This window comes from Humulus lupulus, chromosome 9, assembly GCF_963169125.1.
Source record: "Humulus lupulus chromosome 9, drHumLupu1.1, whole genome shotgun sequence".
NCBI lineage: Eukaryota > Viridiplantae > Streptophyta > Magnoliopsida > Rosales > Cannabaceae > Humulus > Humulus lupulus.
In genome coordinates, this window is record NC_084801.1 from 152,073,266 (window position 1) to 152,086,305 (window position 13,040).

The 13,040-nt window shown below is 32.2% G+C and overlaps 3 long non-coding RNA genes across 3 annotated transcripts; all 3 read left to right on the forward strand.

The window, feature by feature from the left end:
* The first annotated feature begins 1,306 nt into the window (after window positions 1–1,306).
* On the forward strand, window positions 1,307–2,210 carry LOC133802205 (uncharacterized). Its single transcript, XR_009877186.1, has 2 exons — window positions 1,307–2,055; window positions 2,160–2,210. It is a non-coding gene; the product is annotated as an uncharacterized LOC133802205 (long non-coding RNA).
* Window positions 2,211–3,088: 878 nt separating this feature from the next.
* On the forward strand, window positions 3,089–4,441 carry LOC133802206 (uncharacterized). Its single transcript, XR_009877187.1, has 3 exons — window positions 3,089–3,878; window positions 4,101–4,192; window positions 4,320–4,441. It is a non-coding gene; the product is annotated as an uncharacterized LOC133802206 (long non-coding RNA).
* Window positions 4,442–8,605: 4,164 nt separating this feature from the next.
* Window positions 8,606–9,620, forward strand: LOC133802207 (uncharacterized). Its single transcript, XR_009877188.1, has 3 exons — window positions 8,606–8,711; window positions 9,179–9,324; window positions 9,560–9,620. It is a non-coding gene; the product is annotated as an uncharacterized LOC133802207 (long non-coding RNA).
* The last annotated feature ends 3,420 nt before the right edge of the window (window positions 9,621–13,040 follow it).

Sequence of the window (13,040 nt, forward strand, 5' to 3'; positions counted from 1 at the left end):
GTGTGCATAAGCAACACACCCGAACACCTTCAACTTATCATAATTTGGAGGATGACCTGACCAGATCTCCTCAGGTGTTTTCATGTTTAAAGTTGTGGATGGACACCTATTTATCAAATAGCAAGCAGTCATGACTGCTTTAGCCCAAAAAATCTTTGGAAGTCCTGCACTAAGAAGAATACATCTCACCCTTTCAAGAATTGTCCTATTGAACCTCTCGGCCAAGCCATTTTGTTGAGGTGTCCTGGGTATTATCTTGTCCTTGCAATGCCTGCCTTCTTACAATATTCATCAAAGAAATCTGAACAAAACTCAAGCCCATTATCAGTCCCAAACCTCTTTAATTTCTTTCTATTTTGGTTCTCAATCAAGACTCTCCCATTCTTAAAGTATTCATGTACCTCATCTTTTGTTTTTAGTACAAAAATCCAAAGCTTTCTTGAATAATCATCAACTAAGGATAGGAAGTACCCTGTACCAGAATGGAGGGGAGTTCTAGAGGGCCCCCACAGATCAGCATGGATGTAGTCAAGTGTACCCTTTGTCCTTTGTTGTCCTGTACTGAATCTCACTTTGCATGCCTTCCTTGCCATAGACACAATGTTCACAGAAATCAAGCTTCTCCACCTTGTCACCACAAAGTAGAGTCTGTTTGCCCAATTCAATTAAGCCCCATTGACTCACATGTCCCATTCTCCTATGCCATAGCTCAGTCTTAGATAGCCCTTCAACAGTGACTATAGCAGCTGAGCCAATTATCACATCCCCAACTAATTAATACAGACCATTCTTTTGAATTCCCTTCATGACCACCACAGAGCCTTTAAGCACTTTCAAGATCCCATTCTCACCTTTGAACACATACCCTTGCTTGTCAAATTCAATGAGAGAAATCAAATTCCTCCTTAGATCAGGTACTAATTTGACATTCTTGATAACTCTCTCAGTTCCATCATGCAATTTGAACTTCATAGATCCTACTCCAGTGATCTTGCACGGTTTGTTGTTCCCATGTAGCACTAAACCACCATCTTGATCATCAAGCTTCTCAAAACAAGAATTGTTTGGGATCATATGGAATGAACACCCGGAATCCAAGATCCATTCTATCTCTGACATTTCAGAAGACACCATGAAAGCTTCAATTGACTTGTATTCATCTTCAACTAATGCAACATTCCCAGATCCTTTGAAACGATCTTGATTGTTTCCCTTTTGTCTGTCAGGGCAAAAATTCTGAGTATGGCCTTCCTTTCTATAATGATAGCACACTACAACAATTTTTAGTATATATTACATTAAAAAATAACACTTATTTAAAAGTGCTATTAATAAGCAATTAAAAAAACACATTGCCCCATATGTGAAATTTCATTTGGCGCCATATGAAATATATAACTAGGCGCCAAATGAAAATAAGAGACACGGAAGCACACAGTAAACTAGTCTCAACCTCCGAACCCCTAGCCTCCATTGAATCCCTAATTTCTACTTTCGTCTCTTTGCCTCTCTTTCTTTCTTTCTTTCTTTCATCTCTTTGCCTCTCTTTGCTTCTCTCTGCTTCTCTTTCTTTCTGGTTTCCTAGTCTCTTTCTTGCTTCTCAGCTTCTCTTTCTTTCTCTTTTTTTTTCTTCTACACAATCACGTTATTCTCCTCCACTCACTCTCGTCTACCCAACCACTCACTCACTAATTTCTGGTTTCGTCTCGTCATTCTCTGCCTCATGCGAGTCTCTGAAGCACACGACGTCGGTGAGAGCTTCCAGAGGACACAACGGAGGTCATTTTTCTGGTTGTCTCGTCTATCTCTGCCTCACATAATGATTCTCCCCTGCTGGAAGCAAGAACATCTTTGCGAGGTGAGTTTTTTTTATAAAAATTTCATATAATCAATATATAAATATAGGGTGAACTTCTAGGGTGATTTATAATCTAATTTCATTTTTTTTATATTATATTCAAAGCTAGAGAAATAACAAAACCTGTGTGCATACAACACATATACATATATATAGTAGCATTTTGTGTTTCATCTCGATTTTGTGTTTCATCTCAAGTAAAGTGCTTCATACACTTTCTTTCCACTCAATTTTTGGGGAATTGGGATTTGTGTGGTGGGTTGATTGATTGGGTTTTCGCTGTTTGATTGAAAACTTTCAGGGCTTTAGCGCCCCTGGCCGTTCATATCCATGATCATCAGCGTTCCATGGACCCATCTCTAGTGCAAAACTCTCCTTCATTAGAGGAAGAAGAAGAAGAAAAAGACGAGCGGGGTATGTATTGTATTCTTTTGACACTTTCATTTCTTAACTTTTTATGTATTTATTTTAACTTTCCCAAGTAACCCTCTTGTTTGGTTTCCCAGAAAATTACTGAAAAAAATGCAAAATAAGTGTGAAAGTTTGGTTTTTTATTGCTCAAGTTGTAATGGGTTTGTATTGAGTGTGATATATTAGCCCAAGTGACTCATTTGGTTGAACGAGCTCAATTTATGTATGTATTGCATTATATACAAATTTGATATTCTTTTCACAGCACTGTTAGAGGATAATTGCATAAGAATTGGACATTGATTGTTTGAATTAAGTGTTTGGTTGGTGTTGCGAATGCCAAAGGTTTGTTTCATAGTTGCCATATTTGATTCATGGCCAGTTAAATGAGTTGCCTTGCATTAAAATCTTAGTTTTATATTTTTGTTTCCCCTGAGTTTTCTGATTTTGAGTATGCATTTACCATTCTTAATGTGATGTTATATGATGAAACAATCTGTTTGTTTTCCAGCTAAAGTTAGAAATGAAAATTGAGTGAATTCCCATTTTTTTCTTAACGTCTATAGAAGTAAGTAAGGGTCAAGGTAGCGAGATTTAGTTTCTGATTAAACAAAGTTTTTTCCTTTTGGGGTTATATATGTTTTGAAGCTTCCTTTGTCTACGCATATCCAAATATTGGCATTTTCTATAACAAGAAACAAAATGTTAGATGCAACTTTGAAGTGGGTTCCTCAATTGGGATTATTCATATCTATTAGCATTGTCAACAATTAGTGGAGGTACATAAGAAATGGGGATCTGGGTTTGTTGTGATTTTGATATTTAGTGTTTTAGTTTGTTAAGTAAAACTTGTATTGATTTTTGTTTTGGTTTTGGGGTATTATCAGTGATTTGGGTGATGTCTCTAGAAAGATTTTTATCGCAAATCTAAGGCTCAAATCATAGAGATTGAGTTGTTTGTTTGCATCAGCTGTTTCACCTCAAAACAAACCAAACAGTTTGGCATTTCTAGAAAACTGCATTTATTATTTTATTGTATTGAGAAGAAACCAATAAATTTGCACAGTAAAACACCCTCCAAGTATTTGCCATACAAGAGAAAATTGATTTGTTTAGTAGATTTTACATTTAATTTCACAAATGGTTCTACCATTTGGGAATGTCAAATGACTCATAATTCTTTATTCAAACTTTATCTCAAACTGGTTTTGGTGCTTGATTATCATTGTGATATTTGCTTTGTAGGACTTGCTAAACCTGATCCTGTTATAGAAACTTTTTGTACCGATGAATTAGTTTTGCAGCATGTGAAACTTGATGGAGTTGTTACTTTTGTTGATTCCAAGCACGCAATGCAACACCTTAATGAAATAAAACCAAGATTACCGAGGTTGTAGAACAAATTGCTTATGCTAATTGTATTATTTTTTAACAAGGTAGAGTTTTTTTTTTTAATCAGAAAACAAGTTAGAGTGTATTCATTGAATCTGACATTTGTTTTTAAAATGTGAGGTGATTCTGAGCTTTGAAGCTAATTGGATTCCAACTATTTCAGCAGATAGATTTAGTGACTGAGGTTGAGCTGGAGATATTGACCAAGAGAATTAAGGTGTTCTTTCTGAGATATTAATAATTGTATACAGTTTCAACGAATAGCATATAAGAATTTATTGCTCCTATATGTGTCTTCCTCTGCTTATACTTCCAAAATGGAATATTCTCCGCTAACAGAAACCAAAGAATCAACTTTTGTATCCTATTCAGCTTTTGTGTTTCACTCTCATAATAAAAAAAATTTAAAAACTTATACTCTTATGTGCACTGGTGCCAGCATATTAATGGGATGGCACAAATGAAGCAAGCTAAGTTTGGATCCGTTGACATGGACTTTGTTCTTGGAGTGGGAGGTTATGATCTTGATAGGTTGTTAGCTTGTCTCTATGTTTCTGTGCCGTTCCATTCCAATCTTTCTTTCCACTTCATTCCAATCTTCTTTTAATTACTTGTCTTCATGGATATAATGCAAACGTGTTAATGTATTAATTTGCAGGATTGATTCTGAAGTTCAGGTAGATAATTCCTGTTCTACAACTCATCAACATGAAACTGGAAAAAGTATTATTTTCTTTCTCTGATTTTTCCTTTCCAATCATTTTTCTCTGTTTTTTTTCCTTTAAATTTATTTGATTTATAAAGAGTATGGCTTCAAATCAGAAAAAATAATTTATTTGGAGTGAATAGAATCTATATATAGCAAACTAGGTTTACTTGGCTTTGTTGACGATATGGATTTTATGTTGTAAAGAGTTCTTTCTTTATCTAGTGTACCTCTATGGTTGACATGTTTTCTGTAGTGTAGTAGACACAAGTATTTGGTTAGGTGGAATTTCTTTGTCTCTTATTTTGTGTTATGAATAGATTAGTGTTAATCTAAATATTTTAATTTTCAATTATTAAAAAGAAATGCTATACTGACTCTTAACCTAAGCACTTTGTAGAGGCAAACTAATGCTAACATGGAATAGGACAAGATCCAAAATTCCCCAGGCTTCTCATCTTGACAAAGTGCATGATCAGCAACTGGACTTTCACTCATGCATGTGAATCTGTTTTTAGAAGGATCTAGTTGTCATCACAATAGTACTAATCTTTTCAGGCTTTGAATATCTCACATAACTGGGACTTCACTACTATAATACTAACTATACATAGTGAGTGTTACCATCTATCTTTATAAGTCTCTCAATGTAATAAAAAGATTCATATTTGAGCAAAAGACTACATTATTACAACATGCAATTATTTACTGCAATATGTATATCAAGTTATATCAAAGTCATAAAATTTGAAAGTGTCAAATAAATTTGTTTGCTATACTTTGGTATCTTAATATTTTTTAAAATAATTTAATATTTTAGTGTATGGAATTAGCCCGGAGGATTGGAAAAGTTTGCTATTAATTGGAAAAGCTTCAAATGTATGTAATGTGAGGGTGGGTTCTTGATTGGATTGTATTGGTTCTGTTTGGGCAGTTTTCCTTTGTGTATATGCTTGTTTGTTCACCTTGGTTGTCATTACTTTTATAATTCTATGATTTATGATTTTGGATGAACATACAAATTATAAATGATGAATAAAATAAATATATATGTCGTCATGACCGGGAATTTTAGACAATTGAATATAGTTTATGTAAGTAATAAATTTGAATATTGAATATTGTCCGAGCCAATCAATTTTTGTCAAGACACATTACAAATTTCAATTGAGTGTTTGTTTGAACTTGATTTATTAATAGAGCTCACCATGATGAAGTGAATCTTCTCTGTACATATAACCTTGATCTAGCTTTCTATGTTTTTATTGAACCAACAATATACTTATCCCTACATTTAATAGACTTGTGAAACCCATGTCTGTACATTGTCTTATACATATACATAATTCCTCTTGTTTTAATCTTATTGTGCTGTGAAATCATTTTCCCTTGGTTATACTCTTTATGCCTGGCATAATTTTTCTTTTATCATTTCATCTCTTTAGGTACAATGTAGCAATTAAGTGTGCAACTATTACTCTTGATGGGTACTCCTAACCAAAGTAGAATTATGAATATAGATTACTCTCTGTCATTTTAGATTTTTCTCTTAGAAATCCAAGTCTCTCATTTTTTTTCTGCAATTTTGGGTAAAATCTGAATCTTTCTATTTTATTTCAATCTCTTGCCCTAACTTCTCTCTATTCAATTCTATTTCAGATTTTGTTTTTAGAAATTGGAAAATGTTGTTAAGCTGTGGGGTAAGCTCTTTCTTCCTTGGCTTTCATTCATTAGAGTTGGTGTTTGATTTTTTTGGGGTTATTTCAGTTTTACTTGAACAGATATACTTATCTTATCAATTTATTTAGTTCTTACTTCAACAAACAGCTTTAATACAAGTAAATGATTTATGGGTTGTTGGGGATTAGTTGGATGATTTATATATACATACATGTGTGTTCTTAGCTTCAGGTTGAGCATTTTTCTTAAATAGTCACTGTTTCTTCTTGTTTGGAATCAAAATCCCTACTATATATCTTAATAAGTATGGATGAATCTCAATGAGTCATATTTATATAATTATATTTTGCATCTTATGTATGCTCATTCCCATATATTGATTTGTTCAGGCACTAATTGAAGTTGTTAAAAATCATGTGTCAAGTTTTTTTTTTTTTTATGAAAAAAGGAATATATTGCACAAAAACAAACAAATGCAACCAGTTCAAAACATGTTATTACTCTTGAGGATGTAATAAAAGGAATTAAGGTATAAAATTGCTTGAACTCTTATTTATTATGGCAACTTTCCTTAACCAAATTTCTATGGTCTATTATTGTTGCAGATCATGAGGGAGACTTTGATATATTTGTCACATCTTGATCACGAGGACACGGAAAAGCTGGTATGGGTTTATGGAAAATAAAGTAGTCAATGTATTGAAATATTTTTCATGTTTTCTATTTGTACCAAAGTTAGTACAAGCTTGTGTTAGCTATAGTTTTTATTTATATTTATGTCTAATAATATTTCTGTTATGATGTGACCTATTTTGAGTGGAAATTTCTTTCAAGTCATGTGGCTGCAACTTGGGGGCTGCTGATAGTGAATAGTTTGAGGAAAAATATGAGTGGGGAATTTCTTTTATTGGCCATTCAATTGAAATTATTTTCTGCATGTATAATTATAATGGAACACCTTGTTTCTATCTTGTCAGACACTTGCAGAGAAAATGTTTCATTTGATTGTGTTATATATTATTTTCATTATAATTTCTATCTTATGCTATCTATTCTTCTTGCATGATGCAGATGCTAAAGAAGCTAAGCAAACAATTAAGTGGCGAGGATTGGAATTGGAACAACTTAAACACATTATGTTGGGCAATAGGGTCTATATCTGGTTCGATGATGGAAGAACATGTGCATTTTTAACTTACCTTATAAATGTTATTTCTACTCATTTTCTATTTGTGGTCACTGCTTATACTTTCTTATTCAACTATAAACTCATCATTTACTTCTCGAGATATTGTCTACGTCCCACCTCCCTAGTTGTGATAATAGTTTACTTGGCATTTCTGTTTTGACTACAAAAAAATGTTTATTCTGATCAAAGATAGTCACATGTGTAAATTTGAGTAAATTTGAGAACTATGAGAAACTTGGTTGGAGGTATACAACCAGTACTTTTTTGAAATCTTGTACATAATCCTCCTCTCTTTCTGCAGGTATGTTGTTGGACAGTACCCGAGGTTTCTAAGAGCTCACTGGAAGTTCCTAAAAACTGTTGTGAACAAATTGTTTGAGTTCATGCATGAGACACATCCTGGTGTTCAGGTTTTTGTTCTGTTGTTGTTTTCTTGTCTCATTAACAGTTGCAAAACATTTGCTTGAACTCTTATTTATTATAGTGTCACTAAGTGTTTTTATTTGTTATTGCTAGCTTATTAAGTATATTATAATTAAGGAATCCTGAATGGTGTCTCACATTCTTTGCAATAGCACTAAAGGCCTCTCTGTGGCTTATATCTAGCTTTAAAGTTGGCTTTAAAGTTGGGGTTACAACAAGGGCTATAGACACCAACAGGTAACTAGTACAAGATCAAGAAACTAAGGCATATTTATAATAGTGAGTAATACTATGTACAACAATTAATAAAAACACATTCAGTAATATTATTAGTGAATCTTTCTTTTTCAATACTACATATATATGGATCTGGCACAATGCTTCCTGTACTTCTAGTGGCCTTTTGACCTTCTTTGGTTGTAGGCATGTGTTAATTTCATTAACATGTGTGTATAGATTCTTGTACTTTTTATTTATAACTTTGGCCACTATATTATAACTTAGCAACACTTAGTCTGGATCAAATTCAAGGTGTTGAGCTTTTTATTTCACCTTCATTCAATTAAGAAATTGAGTTACTTCATATTATTTTCATTCGCTGCCTACATATATTTAAATTTGTCCAACCACAGCTTAACTGGCCTTTTCTTTTTATTTGCTCATAAGCAGTTGCTTCAACTAAATTGGGGAAGATATTGAACTCCTATGCCATATTGGCCATGAAAATGTAAGGACTGTTAAGAATTAGAATAGCTCCTTAAGCTCTTAGCCATTTGAACTCCTTAAGCGATTTTCACCTTCTTTACTAATTTTGACCTCATTACTGACTAGTTCAGAAGAGAATTTGGGTTTAGTTATACTTGTCCTTTCACTGTGAATCTCTCCTATGCATTCCTAGTAAATCTAACTTGTCCGATGCAATTGTTTAAATTTTGCAGCCAAATTTGAATGTGAGGGAAAAGATATTAATCCTAATTGACACATGGCAAGAAGCCTTCGGGGGACCTCAGGGGAGATATCCTCAATACTATGCAGCATATAATGAACTGAAGGTTGTTAGTTTATTAAATGTTATTTTAGCATGTTAAGCTTGATACACAATTTTCTCTTGTTAATTACTTCATCAGCCAAGGCATTTGGGCAAAAGCTTATTTAAGTTGATTAAAGTGTAAATATCATATGATCAACCTTTTTTTTTTGCTTTTTGCTTTATGTGAGATATGCAATAGCATGGGTTGTAGATGAATGTGAATGTTAGTTATACATGGTTATACTAGCCTACAAGGTATATATATGCTGAAATTGAATCCCTTAGTGTTGTCCTTGATGCTTAAGTTATGATGAATGTTTTGCGTCTGTGTTTGGATGGGTTGTATTAATTCTATGTGTTCCTTTTTCTGTTTAGAGTTTTTATAGCTAATGTGCTACTACAGTATTTGGAAAGGAACCTATTTTGATTTCTTAACTCACTTTTATAATAAAGTATTCTAAGTAATCTATGTATAAATATATATCACAGGCTGCTGGAGTTGAATTCCCAGCTCGAGAAGAGAGCAGTGTACCATTCTTTACTCCACCCCAGACCCAGCCAATAATTTCTCCTGTTACTGAATAAAATGATGCTGCTATTGAGGCCTTTTTACAGTCTGATGCTTCAGGCCTCAGGTACTGTCTCGATGACAACTGACTTTTGTTTGTCATAAACATTTATTCAAATTCTTGGTACTTATTAGGTTTTATTTTCTTATATTAAACACAAGATAGATGCAAAATAAAGTTATAATATATAATTGCATGGTCAACTGATAAAGTTATAATTAGGTAATTAACTTTTTTTATGTACTCTTTTAGTTTACTATAACTTTAAGTTGAAGCATTAATTATTTAAATTTTTTTGTAGCTAAGAAAATGGACTCACAACAAAGACAAGTGCACAAAGGATGATGAATTGAAGGCTGAAGCAAGTTTCGTTTACTTTTGTGTATCTTGTAATGTTTCTATTTTTCATTTTTGAAGTAAAAATTGTTCAAGATTATAAAACTTTATTATGTTATGCTTTCAAACTTAAGTTAGAACTAAGATCTCATGAAGTAGCCACATTCATGGTTTGAATTAGTTATTGTTTAATGTAATACTTATGGTTTATCAATCTATTGAGAATTACATTTTATGATTAATTTTGAATTTTTTTTTATCAAAATACAATAATGAAAATCTTTTAATTAAAAAAAAAACCATATAAGTATACTTATCAAAATAAAATTTAAAATTTTATTACTATATGTTATGATTTAAAAACATATTATAAGCGTAAAAAATCGTTATGGTTTATATAATATAACAAACTAAAAATGTTATCAAAATAATCAAATGTAACAGTTGAAAAGTGTTATGAAAAAAGTACAAGATTAAACTTCAAATTTATAACCAAAAACTCTATCTAAATGTTATTATTTGAATATTATGGCACCTAAAAATGTGTTATTGAATAGTTTAAGATAACACCGAACATAACATTCAAAAACTGTTATAGAAAAGACTGGACTTTTAATAACAGGGGCTATGTTAGCATTTTCAGAAGTGCTATCAATAGTCCCGGTTAGCAGTTTTTAAGTGTTATGAATACTGTTTTTTCTTGTAGTGGCATCTAATGTTGGACACATTGTTACCACTCTTTGATTGTGACTTTGAGCGTTTTCTCTCTGGCTTATCATCCTTATTGGTATGTCTTCAATGAACTATAAGGCCCTCACCATGATCAGTTGACTTTGGCTCATTTCGTTCATTCAATTCTTTTGAATTCAGGGCAGATTGCACTTCGTCTAGAGTTAGAGTCTCTCTTCCATAAAGAAGAGTTTCCTTGAAATGAGAAAAGGAATTAGATAGAGCACATAAAAGTAGTCGGGCTTGATCTTCATCCTTGATGGTAACATGAATGTTCTCAAGATCAAGAATCAGCTTGTTAAAGACATCTAACTGTTCTTCTACAGTTTTACTTTCTTACATCTTAAATGAATACAGAGCTTGTGTTAAGGTAACAGTGGTTTCCTGGAGATTTGGTCATGTACAACCATTCAAGCTTTGACCAAATTCCAGCAACAGTTTTCTCCTTAGAAGCTTGTCGAAGCACTTTGTCACCAAGACTCAATATGATCGCACTATGAGCCTTGTCGAGAAGAATCTTCCTCTCTTTTTCGTCCATCTTCTTGTCAAGACTGGTTTCACCTTTCAAAGCTTCATCAAGTCCCAGATGAACAAGGAGAGCCTGCATCTTCAATCAACAAAGACCAAAATCGTTCAATCAGGTGAACTTCTCCACCTCATATTTTGCAGACGCCGTGGATACCGGTCCATGCTCATTGCACCAGTTTGTAGTGCAAAGTAAAAACAAAACATAAACAAGAACACTAGTTACATGAAACTATAATCAAAACTAAACAATATAACAAGAAAGAATCAAACTTGAAGAATACACAAAACCAGAAGTAGTTCTTGAATAGTCACTTTATTGATCATGTATCAATCTTAGTTACAAGACTCACTGTGCTCTCTCTTAGTACCATAGCTACAGCTAAAGTCAATACTAAAGAGAAATACAATCATGATGCCTAGGCCTAAGACTGAGTGGTCTTTGTATAGCTAAATGTGCTAACTGTTTTACTGAAAGAATAATAGCAGAAATAACTAACTACCACTACTACAAATATAGGCTTTCTATGCACTTTTTTTTTCAACCTTAAAGAAAAAGCGCAGAGAAAATGTTTGAATGAGTCTACAATATAACATTTAAAACTCGTGCCCTATTTTATTGTGATTTTTTTTTTAAAAAACGCAGTGTAAGGTTTAAGGCTGGGGAAGGTGGGGACTTTTGTTTGCGGTTCTTTAGCAAGAACTGCAGAGAAAAGTTTACCACTTTTCTTTCGCGACTATATAACCAAGGAGAAAAACCCTGCCCCCTCCAAAAACATCCTGAGACCCTAACTTCCCACTTCCCTCATTTGACAGAACACAAAGCAACGACTCCACCTTCGTCCCCTGCCACGGGTAAGCCCCATTTTCACCATTTTAGTTTTTTTTTTTTTTATCATTTTCATGCATGTCAAAGCTTTCAATCATGTAAATATACCTAATATTGATTTATTTTCAAGTTTTAGGGTAAAAATGAAGAAATATTGAGTGAGTTTAATGGGGTCTCAATGTATGTTTATAGGGTGATTTTCATGTTTTGTTCTAACATTTTTTAATGTTTATATAGGATTAGAAGACATTTGCATTGTTCAAAACATGTATTGATCACTAAAACATGATTTTTTTTAATATATATTTCGATTTTGTCGTATTTTTTATAATATCTAACTAATTTATTGGTTTGTTATATTATAATATTATTTCTTACATAATTTTTTATATTATTTACATAATAATTTTTTTAAAAGTTCATTTTTGTTAATTATATTATTTTAGGATCAATTCAATTACAATATATTTACTAACCAATGTTTAAACTTTTATTGTAGGAAATATTTGTTTGAATTTGAGGAGTGTTGATTTTGTAGAAGATTAATTTTTAAGGTGAGTGATAATTACTACTTAATTTTTTTTTTGTTATTTATAAACTATTGTTAGAGGAGTTTGAATATATTAGATATTCATCCGTAGTGAAGTAGGTTCTAAGGTAAAATTGTGTGCTATGGAGGTAATAAAAGGCTGAGAACATGTGTGTCTTCGTGAAGTATGTTCTGCAAATTATGTGTGTGTTGCGGTGGCTTATTGTAGATAACATGCACGTTGTTTGTTATATGTTTTGTTTGATGTGAATTTATAGGTGGATAACTTAGGATATGCTATAAAAAAGAGGAAACTCTGTCCAATTTTTTTTTAAGATTAATATATTAATTGAACATGTTTTATAGGTTAATATATGTAATAATTATGTTTGTTTATGTTGAAATTGAAAATACATATGAATTTTGGATATGTTATATAAATAGAGGAAACTCTGCCCATTTCATTTTAGAATTTATTAACTTAACATAATTTTGTTCAATTACAATATTAATTTTCTTTTCATTAATGACTTAGGAATTAGGTAGATATTATCATTTTGGATAAATCATGGATTCTTGAGAATAGAGAAACACAACAATTTCAAGATGGATTCAACCAATTTTTAGAATTTTTCCAAACAAATTGTACGGATCCGAAAAGAATTCATTGTCCATGTATAGATTGTGGTAATTGATCAAAAGGAAATATTACCATGATAAAGAATCATGTATTTTGTCAGGGATTTTATAGAAGTTATCGTACATGATAATGACATGGGGAATCATTGAAAAATAATAATCCATTTGAAAGGAGTATGAAGATGTTGAAAAGTT